This window comes from Ranitomeya variabilis, chromosome 1 (genome assembly GCF_051348905.1).
Source record: "Ranitomeya variabilis isolate aRanVar5 chromosome 1, aRanVar5.hap1, whole genome shotgun sequence".
Taxonomy (NCBI): Eukaryota; Metazoa; Chordata; class Amphibia; order Anura; family Dendrobatidae; genus Ranitomeya; species Ranitomeya variabilis.
This window is the reverse complement of record NC_135232.1, coordinates 667,079,902-667,089,477: the sequence shown is the minus strand read 5'-3', so window position 1 is coordinate 667,089,477 and position 9,576 is coordinate 667,079,902.

Below are 9,576 nucleotides of genomic sequence, written 5' to 3'. Positions count from 1 at the left end.
TCAATCGTATGTATTCTACAGTGACAGAAGCCTCCAAAATGATTCCTATTAGTGTCCTGAAAAATACCTTTTTGCAAATTAGCAAAACTTCAGCAGCAGAAAGAGGGGAAGAGATTGTAAACGGAAGGATGTGCAAATCCTGATCACTGAGGATAAAAAATACGGATTGTCACTATCATAATTTGGCATATATTTATTGCTATATATACACACACACACTATTAATCTATATCTTATCTACCTATTATATATCTATCATCTATTATCTATCTATGTATTATCTATCTATCCCATATCTATCTATCTATCTATCTATCTATCTATCTATCTATCTATCTATCTATCTATCTATCTATCTATTATCTATCTATCATCTATCTATCTATCTATCTATCTATCTATCTATCTATCTATCTATCTATCATTATCTATCTATCTATCTATCTATCATCTATCTGTCTGTCTATCTATCTATCCATCTATTTTCTATCTGTCTGTCTATCCATCCATCCATCCATCCACCCATCCATCTCTCCTGCCAGCATTGCTGTCCTCGCCTGGAAATGGCGCTCGCAGCCGGTGCGCCGTCCATAGTGGGGCCGGGCGGAGGTCACTTTGGGGTGAGAGCTCTCCTTGCCCGGAGTGGGGGCTCCAGCTGTGTGGAGAGTCATTAGCTCAGCTGTTGCTCCCAAGAGCTGAGGACCATTGCTCGGACACGGATGCCTCTGGCCGCTGAGCATTAGCTCCTATCACCCAGGACCCTGCAACTTCAGAAGGAGAAGAAAGAAGGGAAGAGCTGAGGAACTGCTTGTGCTCCTCAGGTCCGGGCTCTAGGTGTCTGCCAGCACCTTCCTCCTCCTCCTCCTCATCCCCAGTGAATTGGCTCCTCTGTGAGAACCATTTTGTCACTTTGCAGGAGTTTTCTTTGTGCAGGAAACATTTGGGTTTCTCCCTGATACGTCAGTAGGCGCCATGCGTCCTCAGTGTCCTGCACTTATATACATTTATCAGGTCAAGTGTCTTCTTTGTTAAAATAAATGCTTAGGATTTGGGGGGATGGGTGTAATGTAGAGTAATGAAGTATTTTCTCAGCTGTTGTTTATTTCTAGAAGACGCGAGAAGACATGACGCCTGTGTAAACAAGGTGCTACAGTAGATCCATGTATAGCGCGCACCCCGGCCCCTCTCTGTGCCTCTCCAAACACTGTCAATTTGGTTTGTTTTCTTTGTGAGTATTTTATTTCCCTCCGAAGTTCCTGTGACCTCTGGGTGACCTTGGTAGATTTGGGGTGTGCGGGTCTCCATCAGACCCCTGTGTGCGCCCTGCTGTATGCAGCGTCTCCTCCTGGGAGCAGAGGATGCACGGCGCTCTATCGCCCCCTGGTGACGCTTCTTAGAACCATTGCTGTGAAGATCCCTGAAGAAAAGCCTTGGTGCTCGGAGCTTCATTATTTGGCGCTCGGAGCTTCATTATTTGGCGCAGCGAATTCTGGTGACAAGATTCCAGATCTGAAGAAACAGGAAGACTACACGTGTAATTAGGGCTCCTGGATTCAGTGGCAGCGAGCAACCATTGCTTCTCGGGATCACTGCAAGACATCTATCTTTTAATTGAAAGACATTATCACTTTACAAATTGACCTTAAATTTGTAAAAAAAAAAGAAGCAGCTGCAGAACAGAGCAAGCAAGGAAAGCAAGAAAGCAAGGAAAGCAGGGCACACAGAGGACTCTGCCAACCACACAGTGCCATGACGGCCATATACACACAGTACCATGACGGCCATATACACACAGTACCATGCCGGCCATACACACACAGTACCATGCCGGCCATACACACACAGTACCATGACGGCCATATACACACAGTACCATGACGGCCATATACACACAGTACCATGACGGCCATATACACCCAGTACCATGCCAGCCATATACACACAGTACCATGCCGGCCGTATACACACAGTGCCATGCCGGCCATATACACACAGTACCCTGCCGGCCATATACACACAGTACCATGCCGGCCACATACACACAGTACCATGACGGCCACATACACACAGTACCCTGCCGGCCACATACACACAGTACCATGTCGGCCATATACACACAGTACCATGCCGGCCATATACACACAGTACCATGTCGGCCATATACACACAGTACCATGCCGGCCATATACACACAGTACCATGACGGCCATATACACACAGTGCCATGCCGGCCATATACACACAGTACCATGCCAGCCATATACACACAGTGCCATGCCGGCCATATACACACAGTACCATGCCGGCCACATACACACAGTACCATGCCGGCCACATACACACAGTACCATGACGGCCATATACACACAGTGCCATGCCGGCCACACACACAGTACCATGCCGGCCATATACACACAGTACCATGCCGGCCATATACACACAGTACCATGACGGCCATATACACACAGTACCATGCCGGCCACATACACACAGTACCATGCCGGCCACATACACACAGTACCATGACGGCCACATACACACAGTACCATGACGGCCATATACACACAGTGCCATGCCGGCCACACACACAGTACCATGCCGGCCATATACACACAGTACCATGCCGGCCACATACACACAGTACCATGCCGGCCATATACACACAGTACCATGCCGGCCATATACACACAGTACCATGCCAGCCATATACACACAGTACCATGACGGCCATATACACACAGTACCATGCCGGCCACATACACACAGTACCATGCCGGCCATATACACACAGTACCATGCCGGCCATATACACACAGTACCATGCCGGCCATATACACACAGTACCATGACGGCCATATACACACAGTACCATGCCGGCCACATACACACAGTACCATGCCGGCCACATACACACAGTACCATGACGGCCATATACACACAGTACCATGCCGGCCACACACACAGTACCATGCCGGCCATATACACACAGTACCATGCCGGCCACATACACACAGTACCATGCCGGCCATATACACACAGTACCATGCCGGCCATATACACACAGTACCATGCCGGCCATATACACACAGTACCATGCCGGCCATATACACACAGTGCCATGCCGGCCATATACACACAGTACCATGCCGGCCATATACACACAGTGCCATGCCGGCCATATACACACAGTACCCTGCCGGCCACATACACACAGTACCCTGCCGGCCACATACACACAGTACCATGACGGCCACATACACACAGTACCCTGCCGGCCACATACACACAGTACCATGCCGGCCATATACACACAGTACCATGTCGGCCATATACACACAGTACCATGCCGGCCATATACACACAGTACCATGTCGGCCATATACACACAGTACCATGCCGGCCATATACACACAGTACCATGACGGCCATATACACACAGTGCCATGCCGGCCATATACACACAGTACCATGCCAGCCATATACACACAGTGCCATGCCGGCCACAAACACACAGTACCCTGACGGCCATATACACACAGTACCATGACGGCCATATACACACAGTGCCATGTCGGCCATATACACACAGTACCATGCCGGCCAAATACACACAGTACCATGCCGGCCACATACACACAGTACCATGCCGGCCATATACACACAGTACCATGCCGGCCATATACACACAGTACCATGCCGGCCATATACACACAGTGCCATGCCGGCCACATACACACAGTACCATGCCGGCCATATACACACAGTACCATGCCGGCCATATACACACAGTGCCATGACGGCCATATACACACAGTGCCATGTCGGCCATATACACACAGTACCATGCCGGCCACATACACACAGTGCCATGACGGCCATATACACACAGTGCCATGACGGCCATATACACACAGTGCCATGTCGGCCATATACACACAGGGCCATGCCGGCCATATACACACAGTGCCATGACGGCCATATACACACAGTGCCATGTCGGCCACATACACACAGTACCATGCTGGCCAAATACACACAGTACCACGCCGGCCATATACACACAGTACCATGACGGCCATATACACACAGTACCATGCCGGCCACATACACACAGTACCATGCCGGCCATATACACACAGTACCATGCCGGCCATATACACACAGTACCATGCCGGCCATATACACACAGTACCATGATGGCCATATACACACAGTACCATGCCGGCCATATACACACAGTACCATGCCGGCCATATACACACAGTACCATGACGGCCATATACACCCAGTACCATGCCGGCCATATACACACAGTACCATGCCGGCCGTATACACACAGTGCCATGCCGGCCATATACACACAGTACCCTGCCGGCCATATACACACAGTACCATGCCGGCCACATACACACAGTACCATGACGGCCACATACACACAGTACCCTGCCGGCCACATACACACAGTACCATGCCGGCCATATACACACAGTACCATGTCGGCCATATACACACAGTACCATGCCGGCCATATACACACAGTACCATGTCGGCCATATACACACAGTACCATGCCGGCCATATACACACAGTACCATGACGGCCATATACACACAGTGCCATGCCGGCCATATACACACAGTACCATGCCAGCCATATACACACAGTGCCATGCCGGCCATATACACACAGTACCATGCCGGCCACATACACACAGTACCATGCCGGCCACATACACACAGTACCATGACGGCCATATACACACAGTGCCATGCCGGCCACACACACAGTACCATGCCGGCCATATACACACAGTACCATGCCGGCCATATACACACAGTACCATGACGGCCATATACACACAGTACCATGCCGGCCACATACACACAGTACCATGCCGGCCACATACACACAGTACCATGACGGCCATATACACACAGTGCCATGCCGGCCACACACACAGTACCATGCCGGCCATATACACACAGTACCATGCCGGCCACATACACACAGTACCATGCCGGCCATATACACACAGTACCATGCCGGCCATATACACACAGTACCATGCCAGCCATATACACACAGTACCATGACGGCCATATACACACAGTACCATGCCGGCCACATACACACAGTACCATGCCGGCCATATACACACAGTACCATGCCGGCCATATACACACAGTACCATGCCGGCCATATACACACAGTACCATGACGGCCATATACACACAGTACCATGCCGGCCACATACACACAGTACCATGCCGGCCACATACACACAGTACCATGACGGCCATATACACACAGTACCATGCCGGCCACATACACACAGTACCATGCCGGCCATATACACACAGTACCATGCCGGCCATATACACACAGTACCATGCCGGCCATATACACACAGTACCATGCCGGCCATATACACACAGTGCCATGCCGGCCATATACACACAGTACCATGCCGGCCATATACACACAGTGCCATGCCGGCCATATACACACAGTACCCTGCCGGCCACATACACACAGTACCCTGCCGGCCACATACACACAGTACCATGACGGCCACATACACACAGTACCCTGCCGGCCACATACACACAGTACCATGCCGGCCATATACACACAGTACCATGTCGGCCATATACACACAGTACCATGCCGGCCATATACACACAGTACCATGTCGGCCATATACACACAGTACCATGCCGGCCATATACACACAGTACCATGACGGCCATATACACACAGTGCCATGCCGGCCATATACACACAGTACCATGCCAGCCATATACACACAGTGCCATGCCGGCCACAAACACACAGTACCCTGACGGCCATATACACACAGTACCATGACGGCCATATACACACAGTGCCATGTCGGCCATATACACACAGTACCATGCCGGCCAAATACACACAGTACCATGCCGGCCACATACACACAGTACCATGCCGGCCATATACACACAGTACCATGCCGGCCATATACACACAGTACCATGCCGGCCATATACACACAGTGCCATGCCGGCCACATACACACAGTACCATGCCGGCCATATACACACAGTACCATGCCGGCCATATACACACAGTGCCATGACGGCCATATACACACAGTGCCATGTCGGCCATATACACACAGTACCATGCCGGCCACATACACACAGTGCCATGACGGCCATATACACACAGTGCCATGACGGCCATATACACACAGTGCCATGTCGGCCATATACACACAGGGCCATGCCGGCCATATACACACAGTGCCATGACGGCCATATACACACAGTGCCATGTCGGCCACATACACACAGTACCATGCTGGCCAAATACACACAGTACCACGCCGGCCATATACACACAGTACCATGACGGCCATATACACACAGTACCCTGCCGGCCACATACACACAGTACCATGCCGGCCATATACACACAGTACCCTGCCGGCCACATACACACAGTACCCTGCCGGCCACATACACACAGTACCCTGCCGGCCACATACACACAGTACCATGCCGGCCATATACACACAGTACCATGTCGGCCATATACACACAGTACCATGCCGGCCATATACACACAGTACCATGTCGGCCATATACACACAGTACCATGCCGGCCATATACACACAGTACCATGACGGCCATATACACACAGTGCCATGTCGGCCATATACACACAGTACCATGCCGGCCAAATACACACAGTACCATGCCGGCCACATACACACAGTACCATGCCGGCCATATACACACAGTACCATGCCGGCCATATACACACAGTACCATGCCGGCCATATACACACAGTGCCATGCCGGCCACAAACACACAGTACCCTGACGGCCATATACACACAGTACCATGCCGGCCATATACACACAGTACCATGACGGCCATATACACACAGTGCCATGTCGGCCATATACACACAGTACCATGCCGGCCAAATACACACAGTACCATGCCGGCCACATACACACAGTACCATGCCGGCCATATACACACAGTACCATGCCGGCCATATACACACAGTACCATGCCGGCCATATACACACAGTGCCATGACGGCCATATACACACAGTACCATGCCGGCCATATACACACAGTACCATGACGGCCATATACACACAGTGCCATGTCGGCCATATACACACAGTACCATGCCGGCCAAATACACACAGTACCATGCCGGCCACATACACACAGTACCATGCCGGCCATATACACACAGTACCATGCCGGCCATATACACACAGTACCATGCCGGCCATATACACACAGTGCCATGCCGGCCACAAACACACAGTACCCTGACGGCCATATACACACAGTACCATGCCGGCCATATACACACAGTACCATGACGGCCATATACACACAGTGCCATGTCGGCCATATACACACAGTACCATGCCGGCCAAATACACACAGTACCATGCCGGCCACATACACACAGTACCATGCCGGCCATATACACACAGTACCATGCCGGCCATATACACACAGTACCATGCCGGCCATATACACACAGTGCCATGCCGGCCACATACACACAGTACCATGCCGGCCATATACACACAGTACCATGCTGGCCATATACACACAGTGCCATGACGGCCATATACACACAGTGCCATGTCGGCCATATACACACAGTGCCATGTCGGCCATATACACACAGGGCCATGCCGGCCATATACACACAGTGCCATGACGGCCATATACACACAGTGCCATGTCGGCCACATACACACAGTACCATGCTGGCCAAATACACACAGTACCACGCCGGCCATATACACACAGTACCATGACGGCCATATACACACAGTACCCTGCCGGCCACATACACACAGTACCATGCCGGCCATATACACACAGTACCCTGCCGGCCACATACACACAGTACCCTGCCGGCCACATACACACAGTACCCTGCCGGCCACATACACACAGTACCATGCCGGCCATATACACACAGTACCATGTCGGCCATATACACACAGTACCATGCCGGCCATATACACACAGTACCATGTCGGCCATATACACACAGTACCATGCCGGCCATATACACACAGTACCATGACGGCCATATACACACAGTGCCATGTCGGCCATATACACACAGTACCATGCCGGCCAAATACACACAGTACCATGCCGGCCACATACACACAGTACCATGCCGGCCATATACACACAGTACCATGCCGGCCATATACACACAGTACCATGCCGGCCATATACACACAGTGCCATGCCGGCCACAAACACACAGTACCCTGACGGCCATATACACACAGTACCATGCCGGCCATATACACACAGTACCATGACGGCCATATACACACAGTGCCATGTCGGCCATATACACACAGTACCATGCCGGCCAAATACACACAGTACCATGCCGGCCACATACACACAGTACCATGCCGGCCATATACACACAGTACCATGCCGGCCATATACACACAGTACCATGCCGGCCATATACACACAGTGCCATGCCGGCCACATACACACAGTACCATGCCGGCCATATACACACAGTACCATGCTGGCCATATACACACAGTGCCATGACGGCCATATACACACAGTGCCATGTCGGCCATATACACACAGTACCATGCCGGCCACATACACACAGTGCCATGACGGCCATATACACACAGTGCCATGACGGCCATATACACACAGTGCCATGTCGGCCATATACACACAGTGCCATGCTGGCCATATACACACAGTGCCATTACGGCCATATACACACAGTGCCATGTCGGCCACATACACACAGTACCATGCTGGCCAAATACACACAGTACCACGCCGGCCATATACACACAGTACCATGACGGCCATATACACACAGTACCCTGCCGGCCACATACACACAGTACCATGCCGGCCATATACACACAGTACCACGCCGGCCATATACACACAGTACCATGACGGCCATATACACACAGTACCCTGCCGGCCACATACACACAGTACCCTGCCGGCCACATACACACAGTACCATGCCGGCCATATACACACAGTACCATGACGGCCATATACACACAGTACCATGCCGGCCATATACACACAGTACCCTGCCGGCCACATACAAACAGTACCATGCCGGCCATATACACACAGTACCCTGCCGGCCACATACACACAGTACCATGCCGGCCATATACACACAGTGCCATGATGGCCATATACACACAGTACCATGACGGCCATATACACACAGTACCATGCCGGCCACATACACACAGTACCATGACGGCCATATACACACAGTGCCATGACGGCCATATACACACAGTACCATGCCGGCCATATACACACAGTACCCTGCCGGCCACATACACACAGTACCATGCCGGCCATATACACACAGTACCCTGCCGGCCACATACACACAGTACCATGCCGGCCATATACACACAGTGCCATGACGGCCATATACACACAGTACCATGACGGCCATATACACACAGTACCATGCCGGCCACATACACACAGTACCATGACGGCCATA